We start from the raw sequence: 24019 nt of genomic DNA on the forward strand, positions 1-24019 counted from the left end.
TTAACCATTGCTTTACTATTTTAACCATGTTCTGTTCATCAGCTAGGTTATGTCTTTAAACCATTTATCCATCAAGAAATACTGCCAATCAACTATTCCATCCATCTGTTCAGTGTAGCCATCCATTTCAACGATGTTTACTTTAACCATGTATCAGTTACTTTTAGTAAGATGTCAATTTCAACGTTATCTCTAATTTGGTGACTGTTTACCTTTCTCTGCTCGCTTGCTAACTCGTTTTATCGCTCCCAGTGGTGACACTTGTGTTCAGTTGTATGTATGGCATTAGGATATAAGTAAATAACCTATATTTTGAATCACACTAGCTTCTGTCGTTAAAATTAGTTGACCTAGTCCTCTTCACGTATCCCTTGGCAACAGCGATTCTGTAATGGACAGAGAGGAAAACACTCAGTTGGGAGCTCCGTGTGCACACAGCTCTGTTGCAGGTGTACTTGCGGAGCTACAGTACATCGATGTGACTGGAAGTTGTCCCCGCTCTGCTGCACACACAGGTGCTCTACATATCCAGCGCGCTCTCCGCCCTCTCCGCCGCCACGAACTGCGCTCATTCGCTCCCCTCAACAGCCCGGATGTAGCGCACAGGACCGCACAGTCCTCCACTCAGTGATAATAACATGGCGCTCGCAGACACATAACGGTGCCCACCATAATAATAATATCCACAGTAACAGACCAAAATAAGCGACGGGACATGTGAGCTCCTCGACCCCCAACACTAGCAGGTAGGTTCGGAGCATTTTATTCGACTAACGTGCTTTGACGCCGCGATATTGGCAAAAAATGTGGCTGCTGTTTCTTCTTGCAGGGGGCAAAAAAGCCGCTCTGGAAAGGCGAAATGCTTGTCTAAGGGTTTAGTTTGTGTCTTCGTCTTTCTGTCCGCAGGTTTAAAACCTCACATTGAAACAGCAGTGTCATTCAGGACAGGTTTGTGTCGCTGCTTACGATGCATCCGTGCAGAAATAAATCATCGTTTTGTAGTGCATGTGTTGTCATGGCTGTCAGGCTCTCCGTGCGTCGACCGCTGTCCTTGGTATTGAACTGGGTGGGCATCACACCTATGCACGTTACAAATAGATTTTGAAGGCCTGTTTGTCTGAATGCTGTCATTGTTGTTTAAACGAGGACGAATTGTTGTCGATGGCTAGTGGTCGAGGGAAAAATCAGTGTAATGCCCCTACTGCCTTACAATCTAGCAGGGGCTCACAGTGTGTGTATGGTGCTCAGTGCTGCTGAGTTTAGCTTTAATTGACTTGAAGCTCTTATGTTGCTTTGTCTCTTTATTTTTTATTGTCGTACATATCTATATTCGCTGTGCTGTATGACAGTGGTGATGACAGTGCAAGGCATTTATTTGCGCTGCCTATGTTTTTCCTTGCAGCCTGCCAGAGTGTGAGTGTGCTCAGGCTAATGTAGGCCAGGTAAGGGCAGGAACAGATGGCTTGTTTTCAAGTTCAATGTGGCTTTCGGATTAGAATGTGTAGACGAAAATTAAAAGTGGTGGCTTGGCCCTCTGAGCTGGGGTTCCCCTCCTAAGCTCATAATCGCACTAACAGCAACACTCCATTAATATGGGTAATAATAACATGTAGCACAAAACCTCTAAAGCTGTCAGGAGGCCTATATTTTGTCCTAGAACATGGAGCATAGACCAGTAGTGCTCACTGGTGTTAGACCTGTATGTGCCCAGGTCATGGTGGATACAGTTTGCAGTACTATTCTGTCTAGAAGGGATGTCAGTATGACCCCCAGTCAACAGTTAGCTTAATGCAAACAACTATGGCTGAAAAAATTAGTCCATCAATTAATCAATTGGTCGACAGAGATTAATCAGCAACTCTTTAGATAATCGATTAAATGTTTTTAGTCATGGTTCAAAAGATTTGAGGGTTTACTGCTTTTCTTTGCCTTATCTGATAGTAATGGAATAATATCATGTCCTTTAGGAAATTGTGATGGGAATGTTTCTTTTCCTTTTATAGACATTTTATAGACAAACAATTCATTTAGGCTGGATAATGATGTCTTGGGTTTGGCAATCATTCACCACTGAATCAATTAAAGCAGCAGTTAGCCATTTTGATCTTTATGGCTGGCCCTGCCGAAACATATGTGGCATTTTATCTGCAGATTAATTGGTTATGAAAATAATCAGTTGCAGCACTACAAACAACCAAATTGTTGGTTTTCATAGAAACAGTAATGCATGACGTTTTATACTGTAACTTAAATCAATTTATCATGTCATTAAATCTAAAAATTATGTCTAACATTATTCTGCAAAAACCTACGGTGGCTAAACTGACCTGAAGAGGTATTAACATCCACTAAACTGCAGCACTTTGACCTCTGTTCTTATAATAATGCTGCTGTAGTGATTCAGGATTACAGTACGCTACTTGTGAGAGGCTGATTGGAAAATTAATTGTAGAAATTGATGCCACAAGATGCCAAGACATTCTGACTTATATGGGTCAAGCTCCAAAAACAGTGAATCCTACAATTCCCATATTGCACCTTGACAGCAGCTTTCGTTATACCCTACCTGCCTTGCAACATCCATATCTTTTTATGCCTCCAGTGTTTTATTGCAGCCTTTTTATAAATTTGTTCATAAAACCCAAGCCGTGACAACCTTGATGATATCATTATTTTCTCAAAGTTGACACAGCTCCTCCAGAACCAAAGTGGCCATTACACAACTGATTTCCCAGGATGATGAGTGGTCCCTGTGCCTGGTACACTGATCTTCATGTGTCTGATTGGTGGAGTGCCCCTTTAAATATCATTGTTGCTCGCTACATCTGCGTCCTCTTGTCCAGACCACACGTCAAGGTGAGATTAAAGGTGCGCTTTATTCGTCCTTTAGAGATGAAGGGATGTGTGTTATTTTAAAATTGGGAGAAACGTGGAAGCTGAGTCAATGTGTTGGTCTGTGTACGCTTGCTTGCACACTCCCTGGTTATCCACTCTGTAATGTATTCAGTGCCAGCACCAAGCACAACAGCTTTACATAATGATCAAAGCTTGAGGGATGCCAGAGCATGGCCTCAGCCTGCAGTAATAATAATAATAACCTTTGAAGTTATCACAATCCCACAACCTCATTCCCTTCATATTCTGCCTCTCCCTCTCTCTCTCTTTCTCTTTCTCATTCTCTCTTTCTGTCTCTCTCTCTCTTTTTCTCTCTCTTACACACACACCTACACACTCATGCACAGACCCACTCGAAGGTCCTCTTCTGTTTAATGTTTCTGGATATGGGGTGAGCACTTAAAAGAGGATAGCGATAATGAACACATGACCAACTATTTCAGTCCCTATGGCTCTACACTAGACTGCTCTCTGTGTCTATGAAGAGGCAGCCTTCGTCGCTCACACAGATTCACAATTACGTAAGAGTCCGAGGGAGTCACACATTGAATAACTTGACCAGAAGAAGATAATCTAGCTCTCCTTTGCTATGCTCGTCTTCTCTGTTGGTGCCACTTCCTCAACCTTCAAGTCTGACCTCGTGCCACTGGCCAACATATCTCCCTTGCTCTCTGTGGTCGAATAATATTTGAAATGCAAGGGTGGGAATCTGTCATCTGTATTTGAAGTGTCTGATTCAGCCTACTATTTAAATGGGAGCCTCTCTGAAGACTCATTGGTCATTTTAACCAAGTGTCTGGCAGACTCGCGCTGGTCGATCCTGCTAATCAAGGAGCAGAGTTAGGGAGCATGCAAACAAGGTTCAGATAGGGGAGAGGAGAGATGAGAGATGAAGAGAGAAGTACAGAGGGGGAGGAAGACGGCAGAATAGATGGGACGTGAGAAGAAAGGATATGAGAGGAGGGAAGACAAGAGGAAGAGTGGGACAGGTGACCATAGGAGGTAGGGATGAGGATTGATAGATAAGCTGCAGCCTAGAGTTGGTGGTGGCTTGACAGGAGGTGAGGATGAAAAGGAAATACAGATGGGTAAAGTACTGGGATAAAAAAGAGGTTAAGTGGTGGAGTGAAGAATTGAGATGAGGGGAAAAAGAGGGGGAGAATAAGAGGATCAGAGGGCCAGAAACTAGCAGAAAGAGAAGAGTCAGTGGAAGGGATGATCTTATTGGAGAGAAAATATAGAAGGAGTGTCTGTCTATCTATCTGTCTGTGGAGGGGGTCTTTCCTTCTCTCAGTCTGTTGCTCCTGTTTATTTCAGCTGCAACCAAGCAGTCTGTCTGAATGCCAGGCTCATCTTCAGATGTCAGCACTTTTGTCCCAGGTTATTGCATTTTGCTGTTTTTGTCCCGGGATTTAAAAAAACTTACAAAAAACCTTCCCTTGTGTTTTCCGCATGACTTGGCATGTCAGTAAGAAAATGATGAGGTGTGTGTATGTGTGTGTTTGTCTATGCATGTCTGTGTGAGAAACAGGGGAAGACGAAAGGACAGATTGAGCATATGAAAGAGGCATTTTGACTGAGGAGGACAGATGAACATAAGCAATTTAGAGATAGGAAGAAACAGTGTGTGTCTGTGTGTATGTGCATAAAGGCTAGAGTCTTTCTAGCCTGTACAACAACTTAGGTTTTACATGTTACAGGAGTTGCCTCATGTCTTTATAATGTGATCTGTACACCAACTTTTTGTTAAAATGATAATTAGATGGTAGAAAAGGGTTAGGGTTATTTATATAGTAGGGTCATCTGACAGCAACCCAGTCAAAATGCTGTTTGTAATGAATCTAAAATGTTGTGCTGCCCGTATTTGAGCTGTGTCATGGCTGTGTCCTTTCCCAGTGTAAGAACACACACACACACAAACACACACACACACACACACACACACACACACACACACACACACACACACACATGCAAACAAAAAGAATTAACCTAGATGCTAGCACAGTCCACCACAGTTAACATCCTCTTCAGTTTTCTCAGTCTAACTTGTGTGTCTGCGCTCAATGAGACTGTTCTACTTCTTTCCCAATCCTCCTCTTGTCCAAAGCTGGAAAGGCCTGTGCTGGAAGTATATGTGTGTGTGTGTGTGTGTGTGTGTGTGTGTGTGTGTATGTATGTGTGTGTGCCGCTGGTCATGGGGCTAAGGCATCAGAGGGCACTGATGAAGAGGCCCAGTGAAGCTTGAATACCCAGTGATGCCCTCAGGCTACTGAGTGCTGCATCTGCCTCTGCTGCTGCCCAACACAGCACTGGCCCTTAGAGCTCTGTCACCCACCCTCCGGGCTTAGGGAGTTACGCTATTTATGTGAAAGTGTGTGTGTGTGTGCATGGTGGTGAAAGTGTGTGTTAACATGCCTCAGCTTCCCTGTATGTTGGCAAAAAGTAGGGTGATTCTAACTGCATGATAGATGTGTAATAGAGGCCTAACTCTGTTGCAAACTTGTGTAAGTACAAGCATTTCCTATGTTTGTGTGTGTACTAGTAAACTGCTGGAGTAAGGAGTTGCAGCTTAATTCCAGTTTAATCGCTATTAAAGCGATACCTGTTTACAATAGGCAGCCTTAGAAAGCCAATTGCTGTGTCTGCACCCTTCCCCCAAAGAGTTTGACAGTGAGTGTAGTAAAAGATACACCTGTTATCCAATCTGTAATATATATTAGAAAATAAAGATAATTTAAAATAGGCCGTGCTATCCCTGTTCATTTTCATTTATATATATTTATTTTTATTGAAATGTGGAGATATATTTGTACTTATTAGATTCCCAAAGTCCACAGAGGCAGCACTGTTGGTAAACTATACAATAAAACTTGCATTTATTATGTATTCAGCTTTACCTTCAGACAAACTGGCAGCAACAAATATTATATTTAAACTCTGAGACCAAAATATATCATACAAATGGAAATACATTTCAAAACACTATGGACAACACAGCTGGCTGGTTGTCTTAGGAGCTGGACTGCAAACTGACCACATATTAAAAATGATTACTTTCTCACCTGAAAAAGAAAATCAAACCTCATATGTATCAATGCCAAAGAAAACCAGTGTCCCTCTCATTTGTTTCATCTCAGTATTACAAAATGCCTGTCCTGCCCTTTTGGGACAGTGCATAGAGGAATAAAGAGGCAGACAACATTTAAAAAATGTCATCATATTAAAATAATTCAAGTTAGTGTTAGAGATCATGTCACTAATATGAGAATGAGAACTAATCCAACATTAAGTTTTCAGACAATGAATGAATAAAGGCTGACACAAAATCCTCAACAGAACCGAATCCAGTGGAGAACTGGTTCTAAACTGCCCGAACCATCTGAACCGTATGCCCCCGAGTTGATCAATTCCTTTTATCGATGCCTCCATGTTTTCCAGAGACCGGGCACGCCTTAACGCTCGCTACGCAAGTTGCGTAGGCTTCCCGAAAATTACGCAGGGTCCCCGAATCCCCCAGTGTGAAAGCGGGTGTCAATGTTTACAATTCTGATGACAGGACGAAGCGGAACTGTTTTTCTGGTCACGAAAACAAAAGAAAACACAATGAGAGTGAATTGTCGAAACACCATTCAGGTAAAACTAATGTCACCTCTCCAAGTTTGACGTTAGCAAGTAACAGTAGGCTAACGTTAAGGTGCCAGCTTGCAGTGCATCTCTCTCTCGTCTGCCTGGCCCACTAAACTAGCTTGGCAGTGCTTCTCTGTCTGTGTCTGGCTTACCTGCTACTTCCAAAGCTGTTCTGTGACTTTGTGCCTGACAAACGTTGTGAAAAGGAGTGAATTACAACAATTTATTATGTTTGATAAACGCCACTGGCAGAAACCGTAGCTGCAAACGATAACCAACAGTAACCTGATATGGCGCAAATCATTTTAAAGCAATACAATGATCATCTAGTCTCTTAGTCAAGGTTTAGTTACAACTCTGGACTAATGCAAGATAGGTTGACCATAACTGTTAATAAAATATTTAATTCAAAATGTTGATTATCTGGGCATACTGGCCAATATGGATGCACATCTCCCAGTAATTATAGCCATCATGTATTCATGAGCCATAGTATAAATAGTGTTTCATATGTGAATACTTCTTAAAGGAAATCTGGGGGAGCCTGTTTGAATGGGCGTGATGCAGCTGATAAAATGAATAATAAATCTGCACCCATAGTCTATAGACTTATATTAACATTGTATAGCCAAAGCTACAATTGACCTGGCATCTTAAAGGGAAATACATAATAAATAATAATAAAGAATCAGACTGATTTACAGAATCAATAATGGCATTGGTATCAATAAAATTGTATCAATTCCCTACTTGCAACTACCTTGTGTATATCCCTAATTTTCAGCTTAATTTTTATTTAATCAACTTATTTTGGTTGAACTCTGAGTGTAACCCTTACCCAGACCAGTTTTTTACTGCAGCTTAAAAGGCTGTTTTACTGCAGTGTTACAAGTCCAGTTAAAAACCAAAAGTTGCATAGCAAACCATCATAAAAACAACTCATAACCTGAAGCAGCAGTGGCAGCAGTTGGTCTTATGCACAGCTAACTGCCGTTGGCAGTCTCTTGCACACTTTGTCTATGAGATCCCTTTCTATAATTACTTACTTCTTTTGTTACTCCTGGCAGTCTTTTCTACCTATCTTGAAAACTGCAGGCTTCCAGATGGGCCCCAGACTTCTAAAAAGCATGTAGATAGTGCCGCTGCACCTCAACTCATATGAAGTGTAAAAAAGCCATTTTGCTCATTTCAATGGCCTCAGACTGCATGCTGACGGTGTTTTGAAATTAATTGTGAGATAAGTCAGACTGCAGCTTGTAATGTATTTATTGCTTTGGCTTTATTAACAGAATAATTGTTCTACAGTGATCAGTTCAGTGTTTTTATGATACTTTAATGTGGTTGATGTATTTACAAAATGTGAATGGAGCTCATAAACATTTTTAATTAATGCACATGTGTTTATTGGCAACCAGCTCCCAGTACAGGAATACAACAGTAAATTATGTCTCATTTGTTTAAAATCTCCTCTGCGTTTATTCTACTCTTATAGATGCAAAAAGCTGTATTGTAGAGGCATGGCAACTATCCAGGAGTGACTTGGACTTTTAATGCAAGTGTAGACACTCTCATCTGATTTCATCCTACACAATGATCAGAGAGGAAGTAGGAAGGAAGGGAAGAAGAAGCAAAGGGAGGAAACAGAGTAAAGTATCCTGAAGGGATCCCTGAAGTCACATAACGCTCTCCATCATATTGCCAGCCAGTATAGTTTTCTTAACAGTTGTCAGGAAGCTCTCGCTGTTTTGTTCTGTGATTTGAGATCAGCCAGGTGGAATTTCATCAAAGCAGACTTGAATAAGGACATTCATTATGGCGCAGCTTGATTCATTACCAACCCCCAGCTCCCACACCCACATGGGGAGACTTCAAAGCAAACTGAGAGGTTGAAGATGCAGGCTGCTATCGCACTGAAGCTTACATTATAGCGTCCTCTTCCCCAACCACACTGTTTCTACCATGTGAGAGGTAATTATGAGACAATGTGCATCAGTGGCCCAAAAACTGACTGCTGTGTATTTGAGCCAACTCCATCCGACCTTTGAACTTTCTCAATCAATCATACAGTAGTTTCATTTGAGTATAAGTGATCATTCACCAACCCCCGCCCCTTAGTTACTAATGCTATGCCTGTCAAGCTTTACATGTTTATTTGGCTTGGCTTGGAATTCTTAGTCATTTCTGAAACAATTGGTTCTTAATTTCAGACAGAAATGGAAGAAAGCAGCATTTTCATTTCCAACCAACATCAAATTTGCTGGGTGTCACTGTCAGATTTGATCAGCTCTGTCTAGTTAGGTCGCTAGCCAATTAAGCTCCATTAGTTGGTGGAAAATGCTTTGTGTGGCTGACTTCATTTTTAATCATGTAAAAGAGGTCATAAATAGAAATATATGACTACATGACCACATACATGATGTGGTAACAGACTGGAGCTAAAAGCCGTTGATGATCCCTGTAGAAGACATGAAAAGACATGGAAGCATGGTTCTCATATTGTTGTGTAGCTATAGTTAGTCCAATATTATGAATGCAAGAAGAATAGCCAATATTTGGCTATCTCATATGACTAGTTTGGCTTTGGTTGCTACTAGTCTAAACTTCCCCAAATATAATAATGAGCAAGTAAATAAGTTAATGACAGCTTCATACTAAAGTCCCATATACACTGCTTCAACATGTGGAGAAAACCAAAGCTTGACACACCCGCTGTACCTAGTTAGTGTTGCTAAACCATGATTGGACAACTGCTGTTTGGATGAGGGATTTAGCAAAAGATCAAAAAGACTAAAGCTCAGAAATGTTAAGTTGTGATTTAAATAAACATCACACCATAATTAGTCAAAGCCATTGAGCGAAAACTGGACAACTGTGTTCTTCCATTGACCAGCAAGTGCTTGGAATCCCATTTGTTCTGACCAAATGAGTGAAATCCATTCAATCAGCATCACATAAGACAAATAGCGTCCTGTTGTTAAGCTAATTATACAGGATAGATGACTGTCTGATTGGACGCAGTCAGTTGACAATGATTTATGCGAGCTAAGACAATCTAATTTATCCTAACATTTGGTTTGTGTCTCTATAAAAATTGACTCCATTCGTTTCCCAGAGTTAGTTTTACAATCAAGATTCCTGTCATGCTTTCAGTCAACACAATGCATGTGTTCACATGTAAGTTGATGTGTCACTGTAAACACAAACAGACATGTTTTACCGGTCAACCGTGTCGAGACAGTATTAATACTGTTGTTCTGGGTGGAGGATGCTGTGGCTAGTGGGGATCTCCTGCAGACCTCCACTCCTCCTCTCACCATCTCGCCTTCCTCCCTCCTCTTTTGACGATGAAGAATGTTGTTTCTCATCCCTCGTCAGTCAAAACCAGCGATACGGCCTAAATTTAGCACTGCTTGGAAACTTGACCATCACATAGATTAGTGTCTGTGATGTGATGTCTTAAGATGGCCTTCAGCTGGAAACCCAACACAACTTCAGGCATAAAAAAAAAAAAAAAGGTCCCTCATTATCCTCTCATGTCATCCTCTGCGTACGTGTTTGTCATTGTGTATATTTCATTTTTAGTCTGAGTCCTGCATGAGAGCACACAGACATATGAGAGCACATATGCACCCAGACTCATGCATACTGTCATACTGTATGTGTGCATGACTGAATTCATATGCACTCACATGAATACTCACATAACCCTAACCAGCCACACACACACATACACATACACATACACACACATACACAGAAATACACACATTAAGGCGGGCGGCTAATGACGTAGCGTAAGACAGAGCACACAGATGCGCCGGCTGAATAGATTAAAGCGTTCATCCAATGACACAGCTGTGCTCTCTTTGATGCCTGGGCATGAAACTGCAGGAAATTACAACAAAAGAGGGATGCAGAGACTTAGCTGATATAAAAAAAGAGATCCACTCTGACGTGTATGGCATGTTAACGCCGTGTAACTTGTCAGAGCAGCAGCTGCAGGCTAATGCTCATCTAGTGTGCCTATTAGATTGATTGATATGCTTTTCTATGTGTGCAATGTGTAAGAACAATATCATATCTTTAAGTCTTTGTTATTATGTCGCATCTTTAATATTATTCTTATATTATATCACAATTCACCGCTACAAGATGCACCTATAAAGTCAGTGTTTACTGTCAAGTATCATTTCAAGACAGGATCATGCAGATGAGGAGCTCAGGAAGCAGCAGTTCACATCCTCATGCTTTTAGACTGACTTGCTAATTCCTTGTTGGGTTAAATGTAGCTCTCTATTAGTGTAAGGAGAGGCTAAATGTGCAGCATATAGGCTTGTTAGCTGGATGTACTCCATGGGGGTTTGCTGTGTGGCTGTTTGCTGGGCTGTTTTTTTTTTTTTTTCCGGAGGAGCTCCAGCAGTCTCGCAGGGTTCTGGTTGTGCAGCATTCACAGCGCTGCCAGCATAGCTCTAATTAAGCCAGGCACGAGTTTCTTTTAAACCCCCCCGTGTGTTTAAGAAAAAGAAGAAAAAAAACTCCCCTTACTCCCTAAGTCCGCCGTGAGATGCAGGAAGAAGAGGAGGAGGAAAAAGCTGCATGTTTCTGAAATATAAATGGGTTGCACATCTTTTGTTTGTTGTGAGTTTTACTGCAACAGAGAAAACAAAATGGTGGACAAAGGCAACAGTTACGCCCAGATTTCTGATTGGTGAACAAAGTAATTCTAAAGTGATTATTCTTGAATTTATTTGAATATATTAGGCAGTTGTGTCGTCCCCCATACGTTCACATTTCTCATGTAGCAGCTTCCATTTACATTATCCTGGTAAAAATAGCATGACCTCCTTCACCTAAAAAGCTAACAGCAGAAAGTAGGTCCTTCACCTCTTTCAGCTCTGTAAGCAGCTGTCTCGTCTCTTTTGTAATGCTCCAGGAAAAAGGCAGTTCTCCTGATTGTGCAGTTATGCAGCATGCTACAACGCATTATGAATTATTTGGCTTTGTTTTTCCCCTGTCATTCTATTATCCTTCTAGCTAAGCCTCTTCATTTCCTCTGCCTTGGACGGCTGTGCCACTGTGCATTTCCCTCCCTGTAATTTATCCATCTGCAGAAATGGACCATGCATGAGTGTGTGTGTACTTATGTGTGTGTGTGTGTGTGTGTGTGTGTGTGTGTGTGTGTGTGTGTGTGTGTGTGTGTGTGTGTGCGTGCACTGAGTAATAGGAAACGTTGTGTTTAAGGGTGATGATTGCTCTGGCCCTTGTGGTTTACAAGCAGACAAGGTAATGATGGCTGCTACTTTCTCAGCTAGCTTCAGTCAATCTCTCTGAAGTGAGTGTGTGTGTTTGTGTGTGTGTGTGTGTTTGTGTGTGTGTGTGCATTTGTGTTTGTGAGCTGAGCAGTAGGAAATGGATCTAAGAGCTGTCATGGTTTACAAATAGTAGCTCTGGGTATTGGTAGACATCATTTCAATTGTTTCCAAATGTAACTTTTTTTTTTTTTTGGATAAATCAATCTCACCACAAGGTCCATTTAGTTGCTTCCGGAGCTTTCATCACATTTGTAGTTTACAGTGATAAAGATGGTAGCTTTATCAGAATTGATAGTAATTTTATGCAACATTGGGTCCTGGTTTTAGAGACAGAGATACACAAAGGCAGACCTCTCATTTCTTGCCAGTGGCCGTGGATTTTGCTGACCAAAATAACAAAAGACACAAGCAGATTTTATCATCTTGAAAACGGCATCTCCAGTTTCTGGGGACTTCTGTATGTTAATGGAACATGTAACCTCCATAAACTACTGTAGTTGTTTGTAATGTTGTCCTTGGTCTTGGAAGTAATGCTCCGTTACTACTGTAAGAGCAGATAAACACACTGTTTAATCCATTCCTGGCATCTTTGCTCTTGTGTTTCTGCACCCTCACAATGTCGCTCCTACTACAGCGTCATGAACACTTCTTCACAATGAGGAAAATTCTGAAGCTTGACTGACCTGCTGTGCACATTTATGTCAAGGATTTATTTTTTATTAAGGATTTTTTTTTTTTAAATGTCATATTCTGAGCAGCTCCAGTTATTAGTGATACGTTCTGATGGTTTGATATTGACATGAGAAATCGCTATTATACATTGCTATCAGCTATCTCTTCTGATAGACTGTCCTTGAAAAAACAGACATTACTATGATGGCTGCTACATCTCATCTTGCTCATGCCAATCATTGTCTTCGTCAGCACATCTGTGTGAAGCGTGTGCGGATGTGCTTCAATGTATTTATAGCCTTTATATTGAAATACGTGTATATTGCATATTCATTTTTAAAAACCTGTTTATGTAAAACATACATTTCTATTTTCTGGTTGTAGTCAAATGTTATAGAAAGACTCAGAACTTTTTCATCAAATTGTACTTAAAATACTACGCATGATTTGAACAGGAGAGAGTGAGACAATGAGAGGAAAGAGAAGGACCAATGAAGAAAAGGAAATGGTGAAAAACTAAGTTTAATTTAACCGTGTGATGTCTGAGACTAAGAACACACCCAGTCTCACTGTGTATGGGCTGCACATCTGACTGTAACAGGCTCTGACAGTATTATCTGCTCCTGCTTCTTCTTCCTGGATGCGATGAGTAAGGCAGGGGTAGTTAGAGAAAAATAGAGCCAAAGCAACCACGGAAGTACAGGAAAAGCTTTTACTCCTTTTACACTGCAGTACTATTACGAGAAGGTGTTCTCTATACTTTTTCTACAAAATTAGCGCATTTTCATTTCATTTATTATTATTTATTATTATTATTTTGTGTTAGCACTAAGTTGTGATACCCTTCATTCAGCTATTCATTTTCTCACCTTCTGTGTTTTAAAACCTTGTGACCTTGAATTGAAAAATGTTGACTTGCAAACAAGAAAAAAGGAAAGAGCGACGTCAAAAAGCCTAATTTTAATTTTGTGTAGACGAACTTAGTTGATTCTTTTTTCTGCCACTGGTAATCATCCCCGTGATTTAGCTTGGGACCCCTTTGGTAGGTTCTGACCCCCAGATTGGGAACCTCTGCCACAGAGACTCACTGGGATCTCGTCCCATAGCTGCTGGTGGGTGCTACTGGCAGGAATCAGTGGCTATATGGGGTGTGCATATCTGTGCCTTTTCCATGGATCTTAGGCCTGAGCACTAGAACACACACACACACATTCACGCTCACATATCAACACACCGTGTCCCTAATCCCGGAACGTTATCAGTGAGCATCAGCATGTGAAGTCATGTGGACTGGTATGAGTCCGCGGCTGAGCCTCAAACGCAGCGCAGCTGAGTTCCGCTGATGAGAGCATCTCCACTGGACGCATGTCATCCTTTCACACCCTGAACCCACCACCGCCTAGCAGCCCACATTAGCTCCGAAGCTGTTTGGTGGAGAGAGGACAGGCTATATTTAGCATTTCATGTAGTCAAGAGACTCTGTAGTCAGGAGTCATATGTAGTCAAAACTCTCAGCGTTTACAGCACTGCCCTGCTACTGTACTAATTGGATGTTTCTGCAACAGAAATCACATTTTGTTTTATTTTCCAGAACACAAAGAGACACTTTGTTTAGTGCTCTAGAGACTCTGGATACTGAACAGATTTAGTTAATCCTCAAATGTTTGTTTCAGCTACTATTGAACTTCATTTCATTGAAGTTAAACCAGAAAACAGGCCTGTGTGTCTCTGTATTGATTCATCATTTTCCTATCTATGGAGGGGTCGAGGATTTGTTCCACACTGATATTCAGCTGCATCAGCTTACATGCTCAACATGGCACACAATAGATCAATCTGAACACATTGTCTTTGTCATATCAGTCTGTATTTGTTTGGTTTTCTGGAACATGACTCACTGTGTGTGGCCTACAGTCTCTGTTGTTTCAGTACAGTCACTGTGTGCATGCAGGGCTTTGGATAGCTTGCAGTTCCAGATGATGTTTTTTACTGGTGGTCTCTCTTTTGATGATCTCAGCTGTCATGTAGGTTCACCTCTTTATTAATCAGTGACACTGTCATATACATACATTTAACAATTTGCTTCATTTTGACTCTATAATGCGGATTTTTGTGTAACACGATAGTATGTCAACCTCTTCCAATTCATCAAAGTGCCAACACAAACTGAAACTGCATTAACATAAAATTCAAGAGACAAAGAGCTGAAGCTCTTTTAGAGGAAAGCAAGGCAGCTGAAATGAAAGGGAATATTTCAAAGACAAAAGTAAAGTGAACATCAGCATTACTTTTCCAAGATGAAAGGGGCTGATGCAGATGTGTCTTATTGAGTGCTGCTGAATCAGGTGCTCGTTTCTGGACTGGCTGAGTTTTGTACTGGTTGTTAATTGCAGCCTATATTGAGCAACTACTGTACACTGTTTTTTGGGTCAGTGCCTAAATTGAATTGTTAGCTCAATAGAGCTGATACTTTTTAAACACTGATTGTTTTTCTCAGTGTCACTGTTAGTGTTGTACAGCATCCACTGAAATATATTACACAGTACCGTATGTTGATACGCAGTGTCGACTGTATGTAATGTACATATAACAGTCTCTGTAGAGATACTTTTATATTGCCTGACCTGCACTCTAAGTATTTATACTGTTTGCACTTTGCCAGCACTGGAGACGTGTCTTGCAGAACCCAATATCATTGTGATATGGTTTGTCGGACAGCAGATAGAGCCTGTTGGGAACATTGTTTTAACAAACTGACAACAATAAGCATTGACTTTATGGTCATAAATGGCAGTGGACCTTATTTTCACATAGTTCCAGGAGATGCTTTCTTCCCTTGTGAAAATCAGTGAGATGTAGGTCAACAGTTTTAGGGTGCTGAGCAGTACTCACTGCCTTAAAACAGCTACTGTGGCATAAAATGTGTGAGAGATCATGTGGATAACTTGTCTGACTAACTGTCTATTAACCCTCAATCAGGTCGGATGTAGACATCAGATCCTTACAGTTCTCCTGCCTTGCTCTCTCTACATTAATTCACCTCCTGCAGCCCTAATCGTACCTGCTAATAGTATGTTAACAGTTTATACAGCTTTTCCTCTTTGCTTTGTCGTATTATTTGCTGGGTGGCATTTAATAGAGGTTAATTTTGCCTTTAGCTAAGTATACCAGTCATTCAGCAAACATGCAACATGTCGTTAAAGATCAAAAGTGACTTTAATATCTTTAAAAAAAAAAAAAAAATACACAGTTTCACAGTTTTAGCTACATTTTCTATTATGAGCATCTCACCTCCTACCCTGAAGAATCGAGATGCTGTTTTATCTGAAAAACATGTACATGTGACTTTGAAAACAGCACAGAGGGCAGAAAGAACCAGAATAGAGTAAGTAGCCAATGGGAGGCTTATCCCAATGGTCTTCTTCTGTTTAGTCTGACTACCACAGACGCATTGCTTTTGGGTATCACCTGCAGTTGTGCTCTTCTTTCATTTCTAGTTGCTTCTTGCCTTTCAGGAAAAAAAACTTTCTTTATAGGGAAATGACATTTTGCTCTGTCTTTCCTGCAGTCCCCAGAGCAGAACTGTCTGCTTGCTATCATACAGCATGTGCTTGATTGAACCCAGGCTGGTCCAGTCAAAAGATGGTCTGTCTCCTTTACATTACTGAGCTCTCAGTAGAATAGAAGCAACTTCCTCTGTTCAGGCCTGGCAAGACAGCGGTAATGTAGGTCAGCAGGTACAAGCTTCCATTTACCGTCCGCAACTAAAGACAAGTGGGGTGGAAGAGGAGGCAGTGGGATGTAAACACCCATACAGAGTGAATGGATTGTGGAGGGGGAGGAGATAAGGAGGAAACAATGGCAAATGATTGGTGCACAGACTGTAGTGGTGGTCTGATCAATGTTTTATAAGTATCACTTCTCTGTTTGTAGGTTAGACTTATCTTCCCTCTCCCATGTGTGGGCTAATGGTGGAGCTGTGAGTCATACTGGACTGTGCTGTTGAGATAACTCCCTGCATTGTGAGTGTGTGTTGTTTTTTTCCCAGTACAATTAACCAGCAATACAATTAACCAACATTACTTCTAATTTAGATAGCATGAAACCATTTCATTTATAAAAAGTTGAGGCTGAACTGCAATCCTGACAGATTTGTTTACATTGCTATGGTTGCAGCTGTGCTGTTATGTAGAGCAGACACTTTCCTGCTGAAAGTCACATTAATGATTTAAGCTTGTATGTGAATAATTTTATAGCAATATTTAACATAAAATAAGTGTGTAATATTTTGGTAAGTAACACTTTAAGACGGATACTACACACGGAGCCGGTCATTGTTGCAATATCAAGATCAGGATGTTCTGATTCACCTGCTTGTTCGCTCAACATTATCTCCTCATTATTCCTCCTGTTCAGGCATGTTCCTTATCCTTTCCTTTCTGTCCACAAGTGCGTGGTCACATGACCTTTCGCTCTTTAAAACAAGGTCACACTGGTGCCTCTCCGTTGCACGTGTGTTGCTTTTCTGAGGATTAACAGTCATACTAGAAGTGGCTTTGAGCGGCGGTGTAAACTGGGTAGCTCTCTGCTGTTACGGTGAAAATCCCAGGCTGCATCATCTGTCATAGCTGACGTTTTGCGTGGTGTCCTTGGCTGAAATGTGAGGGATTGATATGCTGTCAGAGCCATGTTATCCAGCTCATAAACAGCAGGCCTTGCCGCAGCTTTTACAGAGGCATGACCCCTGATATACCAGTCTCGCACATAGAACCTGTCCTGCTGTTTCACAGTTCGCAGTTAGACAGAAACACTGTCAAATGGTTGTTAAATAAAGAGGCGTCTAGCTTATCAGTTGACTAAAACTTTCCCCAAAACAGTAGTTTTTCTCATAGCTTAGCAAAGGTAACATGCATGACAGATCTGTTAAGTTTTGAATTTCTCCATGCTGATGTGGTGTGCGTGGGACAGTAAGAACAGTACGAGGACATATAAGGTGTCTTTTTCTTTTTAGCCTGTCAAAAAACAGAAAAATTTAAAGGAATTAAGGATTGAAACATGTGCTCTAGGGTGGTTTGCATGTCTGGCTAACTAGCTTACAACAGGTGGATGGAAACCCACTTATTAACTACAGGAGGTAGGGCTTAGCAAATGGTCAATTATAAAAGACTATTGTGTTCATATGAAAAAGACTCAAGTTCTTTTGATCTCATTCTAGTTGTCTCCTGCTCTGTAAACACATTAACTACTGTTACCAAGGTAAACTACCTGTATATCCACACACTTACATACAGGACACATGCTGGGTCATCCACTTACACGCACACCTTGCCCCAGGAGTTTTCAGGCTGGAGAACATTCATATATAACAGTATGTCCCACACATAAACACGGCTCGTGGCATCTGCAATAATATGCAGCAGCTTGCTCCACAAATCCTTAACCTACGTCTTTTACATCTCAGCCTTAACCATTTTCCCATAACACCAGGAGGGAAGGCCTCTTGCCGAGCTATCAATAATAAACGATTAAGTCGAGGGTTTAACATCCTTGTGTAGATAATGGGGTGGAAAGGAGGAGGCTTTCAAAGAACAGAGTGCTTTTAGCCTAGAAAACCACCAGCAGGAAGTACACTGTTATTCATGGTCACAGGCTTTAGTGCTTTACAAGCATCATTTGTTACAGATGGTTAATGATTTATTTCAAGTTGTAATCATTAATACTAATGGACAGTATTCATTTTATGTAATTAAATCAATTAGCATCAATTAAGATACAAAAACAATTATTAATCATTATTCAAAATGTTTGTAATGTTTTTAACATGACTAATAATTCTATGTAAAGTGAGTGCAAATGATGATGATTATTTGCAAATGGTAAATGATCATTTGCATGATACAAGTAGCATTGGTTGATTGTTTTTCCACTTTGGGGCAGCAGAACAAGCTGGAACACACAACATTGTCATATTACCACCTAAAGGGGTTGTGGCAAACTTGTTAACAAACATTTGCCTCTTTACACAGCCAGCGGACATTGAGCAACATTAGCATTGATTTGCAAATGTTGTTAAAAGTCCAATATTCACTCCTCTGGCTTTGTTTAGGTCTCAAACGACCTCTGAGGAAAATATATGGCTATAGCATACCGCATTCAGCAGCTTATGCTCCACTACATTCGCCTAGTCACTAACAGTGTCTGCTGTTTGGGGCTGGGTAGATAATAAACAGTGGGGTTCAGATCAAAACAGTGAGCTGAAAGACAATAAAACACGCTTAGGTGAACTGCAGAGTTGAGCATAACTGCTCTCGAAGTAATATGTGACACATACCCAGTAGATTGGGTCATTACCTGGTGAAAAGACATCTAGGTATCAAGGTTGAAACCAGACTAAGACAAAATTGGTTTTTATCATAGTTCAAGGTGACATATAAGCATTGTTTCAACATTATTAATGGCATAATTTCAATGTGTCATTAAGACCTGCTACACATTTAAGTGCTGTTGAAACAACAATTTTAGGTACCCTTAACATAAAAAAATAAAAAAAATCATCCATTTGCTTTTCAACCAAAATGAGGACAACTTTACCCCAGACATCTTAATTCAAATCATTAAATCCCGAGTACCTGTTGGCTCTTCTTGCCCTTGAAGTTGTTCCCTCATGTACTCAGCCTGACTGTTGAACTCAGGGTTATGTCTAATGTAGTTTAGAGTTGTAAACACCTTTTGAATACTTGATAACAATGTGCACTGGAGCTGATCAGCAATAGAAATAAAACCTAACAGAGGGTGTGTAAATACGTGCAGTGCAGGCAGGTAATAAAAACAAATGACTCTATCACCATTAACACATGTTGATAGATTAAAAAAACATTAAGCTCTTATTGAAAAGAGGATAATGTTGCATTATTTCACCAGATGCCATTATAATCACAATCTATAAACACATATTTTCTGTCATTAATTCATGTGCAGCATCTCAAGTGGTTGGACATGATAAAGATTCATCCACTAAGCCTGTGGCTCATTAGGTATGGCCACCACACAAATCCAAGCAATCACATATACATCTCACACACGCTCTCGTGCGCACACACACACACACACACACACACACACACACACACACACACACACACACACACACACACACACACAGATGCTAACGTAAACAAATAGTCACAGAATTCCCTCCAGCGTTGCCAGCCACTCTCTTTATGTCTGACTGCATCCCATTGAAATGGCAGGTCTATGAAAAGACTGCTCTCAGTTTTGAAAGAAGAAGCATTTGTCTCTTCAGCCTGGATGTGGATGCTGTCTGCATACAGATGTTAGCCCTGGGGCACTGAAACTAATACCATATGGCAGAGTCTCCTTTTCACGTGCTTGATAGTGTTGATAGCCGGACTAAGAAGCGGTTTTACTTCATTCTTTATCGGTGTGTAGGTTCCGCTGTACAGATAAGGAACATGTCTTTATCTGCTATTGCTTGTTGGCTTAGGCATGCAGTATGGTGGACTTCCAGTGTATTATACTTATTTATTGTATGTGAACATCTAACAATCACTACAAATAGAAAGTCAAACAACAGGTGTCAAGGCAAGCAGTACTATAATAGGTTGTACAAATAGTTGTAAATCCTGTGTGTGTATATATATATATATATATATATATATATGATATGTACAAAAAATCCTCTATTGGATATTTTCTACATATTTGATTCACTGTGTAGTTCCTGCTGCATTGTTGTTGTGTTATTAATCCACATCAAATTCTTTCTGAATGAATGTCCTGGACAGCTGCATTTTTCAAAGTCTGGTCTTGGACCAGGAGGTGGGTTGCAAGGAAACAATGCATCACTAGAGAAATGAAAAACTTTGTCTTTCACTAACAGTGTTTCAGTGTTGTGCTGCATAGCATAGAAAACACTGTTGGCAATAGGCAAATGACCAGTTGTTTTGAGGTATTAAAAAGCTCAAAAAGTCAATATTCCCCCAGGTCTTGGGGAGTTTATGTAAAAGTCAAGCTGGATCTTCAGGGTCTGTTTCAGTCAGGAGTTGTTGAAGCAATGTCCAGACTTAGCAATCTCTCCGTGGGATATAGCTACTAAAAAAATGTAATTTTAGCCACAAAGCAGAGTAACTGTCTATTTTCTTAACCAGCTCTCAGTGCATGGAGGGAGAGACATGAGGCACAGATACTGTGTCAGGTGAGAGGGGCAGGCATATGTCGATGTTGTGAAAACTAAAAGTAAGTTATTGTAGTCTCACCAAGTGATTTGACCTGCTTATCAACACAGTCAACAGTTGGAGCAGCACACACACACAAACGTGCACTCTCTGAGGATGCCATTATCTCTGGTGTCCATTGCAAATAAACATTCATAAATCAGCTTAGAAATCATAGAAAAACAATTCTTCTCCAGAACACGCCTTACATTTTCCTTATCTACACACTTGCACACACATACAAGTTTTCTTCAGTATCAAAAGTCTGTACAGTCATGGGCACACTGCAAACAGGAATTGCTAATGGCTAATTTGGCGTACCTTTAATGGTGCAGTTTGCCAAAATATAAATCAAAATGGAGACGTGGTCGTCTCGCCTTTGCATAAGGAGGCCCCACACGTTCAGACTTTGAAATCCTGATCCAATTTTTCCAAAGTTATTTTTAGTGTGCTTAACTGTGCAGTTCAACTTCCAGTAAAGAATTGAGTGGATATTAATCATTTATATGATGACTGACATTAAAGCAGGGTTTCGAAAACCTGGTGTTTAAATAGCGCTACTCCTTCGCTTTGAAAGGAGACAGGGAGGTATGTGATGGTATTTCAGGCACTGGTAACTGGAAGCAGACCCAGAACATGCTGCAGGGATAACATATCCCATCTAGCTTGGGGAACGCCTCAGACAAAGCTGGAGGATGTGGCTAGGTGAAAGGACGTCTGGGCTAATCTACTCAGGGTTCGGCGGACGACCTACACACTGATCAGTTAGTCCCTGTTTAACAAAATCCTAGGCTCTCAAATGGCATGTAAAAGCACCAGCCTCCCCTGTCTAACTAGTTTATTCCATAAATCTTCATGAGGCAGAAATACTATAACAGTGAATTTCGCAGAGAGATTTCATCTTAGATCCACATAAAACTATCTGAATAGTGAGTGACACTATCAAAGACTTAGTTTTAGGTCACCTTTTGCTTTAATGTGCTTTTAAAGCCAGGACACAGCTGCACACACACACATGGTCACGCATGTGCACACGCTCTCTCTCAGACAGTGACACACACTCTTCTGTCCTCAGGACTGCAGAGATCTCATTTAGATAACTCTCCTGATCTCTTAGTACCTCCCAGAGTCGCCCTTTCCCTGCTGTAATCATCCATTATGTTACCACATGAGGAGACAACAGCAACTTTAGCTGATCCTTATACTCGATAGTGAAAGATCGGTGCGAGACGTGAAGGCCTCGTCTGAACCGAAATCGTCTCCCTTTCACAAATTCTCTGACTGTCTTTTGCTGTGATTTTTGATGTTGCTAAACAGCACGCCAACAAAGAATAACAACCTGCACTTTGCACTAAAATAAAATGATCATTTATCTCACTAACAAGCATTCGTCTCATGACAGCTATGATGCCATTAGTCAAGTGGAGGGTGCTGTATTGATGCTTTTAAAAGTGTGGGGTACTTATCATAGCCAAATCACCCCTCGCCTGCCATAATTCTAGTTGTCTCTTTCTGTAGTTAGCCTGCACCTCCCCATCTCTAGAGCACTCACATTACTCCTCTGCATATGTGTTTGTGTTTGGCAGCGAGAGAGGGAGAGAGAGAGGGAGGATAAGACCCTTGAAGGAGGCATATGTATTTATATCCAGTAGTACTTGCAGAGGGGTGTGTCTGCTGCACAAGTCTTTTAACCATCAAACACATTCTCTGTTCCCATGATGTTAACGCAGTGGGCTGATATCAAAGCTCCATGAGATGCAGCATGTCCAGAGCAGGAAGCCTATAGACGTAGATTTAAATTTGACAAAATTTGATATAATTTTGTTCTTATAGCAAAGTCTGGCTCATCAGATGCCCAATACAGTTGTTTTTTTAAGTTAATCATATTACGTGCAACGTAAACATGGTTTGTATTATCCATGCCTTTAACTTCACGTTTGGAAACTTGCTGTTGTCTAATATAAACAACCTTCTCTCCCTCAATATTTTATTCATATACTAGCAAATGCATTTTGCAGGAAATGTTATCCCACAGGATAAAGCAACATAACAAGGAAATGTATATGTTGAACATATCAAGCTGCTCAATTATGTTGTACAAATCTGCAAAATATTGTCTGTCAATGTGTCCTATTTGTTTTCCCTACAATATCAACTCCTCACAACTAAAGCAATGCTGGAACATTTAACCGAACCATCTCTCTCCCTAAACTTAACCAAGTGTTTTAGTAGCCTAAACATGTGAGACACATGTCAAAGCCTTGCTTCGTACACCCAACCATCCACCCTGATCTCCTCCCTGTGACTGTTCTGAGTTGAAATATGTCACACTTTTTGGATTGGAAAACATGTTCTCAATGAATGCAATCCAAGCAGCAATTACATTACCTCCAAAATGTATTTGTAAAAAGCAAATTAGTACAGATGTGTATTTTGTTGGAGGGTTAAGGTTACATCCTGAAGTATGGAAATGCCATAGGCTCTGTCATGAACAACTCTTCATTGCAGTTAAGGCAAAAAACTAAAACAAAAAACATTGTGCTTGACAGTCAGGTTTCAGAGTTATGTCAGCTCTTTGCTTTTATCAGTAGTCATCCAGCTACCTTTTTTTTTTAACAGGCCATCAACTGTTCAATCAGAATATTCATACTGATTAGCTAGAAACAAGGTCAGAAGTTCTACTTCTTGTCAAAACATAGACAATGTCACTAACATAACTGGCATGTGTTATATACCATGCCCATTCCTACCTTAACTAACAAATACTCTGCCTCTGAGGGAAGTTACTGTACAATGCGACCCTGACAGCCTTGTGTGAGTGTGTGAGTGTGTGTTTGCCCTCAGCGCAGGGCCTGTCTGTGGCTGCCACCGCTAAACGTCCCCTTAGCATCGGCAAATGGCCAGACTCTGTCACAGCCGCTGACTGGACCAGCTGTTTCTTTCTCTTTTTTCCATCTTATCTCCTCCGTCACACTATCTGTCTTCCTCTGTGTGATTTTCCTTGTGAAAGAGGCAGTGATAAGGTGACTGGTGGTGCAGCTCTTGACACCAAAGTTGATATCCTCCCATGCTGGCATCAGTGGGAGACATTTTTGTGTGTGTGTGTGTGTTGTTTGACAGGGCAGGCAGGACACAAACAGCATCCCGTGGATTGTGGGAACACAGTGGACACTTGCGCTGTATGTTGTTTTTGTGGTTCTGTTGACAGACCGACAAGTGGGAGGAGGACAGTGAAGGTCAGAGGGTGCTCAGTTTGGGATGCGGCCGGTCAGACCC

At 40.9% G+C, this 24019-nt stretch overlaps 1 protein-coding gene across 2 annotated transcripts in view; it reads left to right on the plus strand.

The window, feature by feature from the left end:
- Positions 1 to 616: 616 nt before the first annotated feature.
- pak5 (p21 protein (Cdc42/Rac)-activated kinase 5) overlaps positions 617 to 24019 on the plus strand; it is a 64405-nt gene continuing 41002 nt past the window's right edge. For both annotated transcript variants that reach the window (XM_023430173.1, XM_023430174.1), the window contains exon 1: positions 617 to 746. The gene's annotated coding sequence lies outside the window, so the exon portion shown is untranslated. The remainder of the gene's footprint in view (positions 747 to 24019) is intronic.

The sequence above is a fragment of the Seriola lalandi genome, unplaced genomic scaffold (assembly GCF_002814215.2).
Source record: "Seriola lalandi dorsalis isolate HSWRI2012SDOR001 ecotype SW California unplaced genomic scaffold, Sedor1 jcf7180002054901, whole genome shotgun sequence".
Classification (NCBI taxonomy): Eukaryota; Metazoa; Chordata; class Actinopteri; order Carangiformes; family Carangidae; genus Seriola; species Seriola lalandi.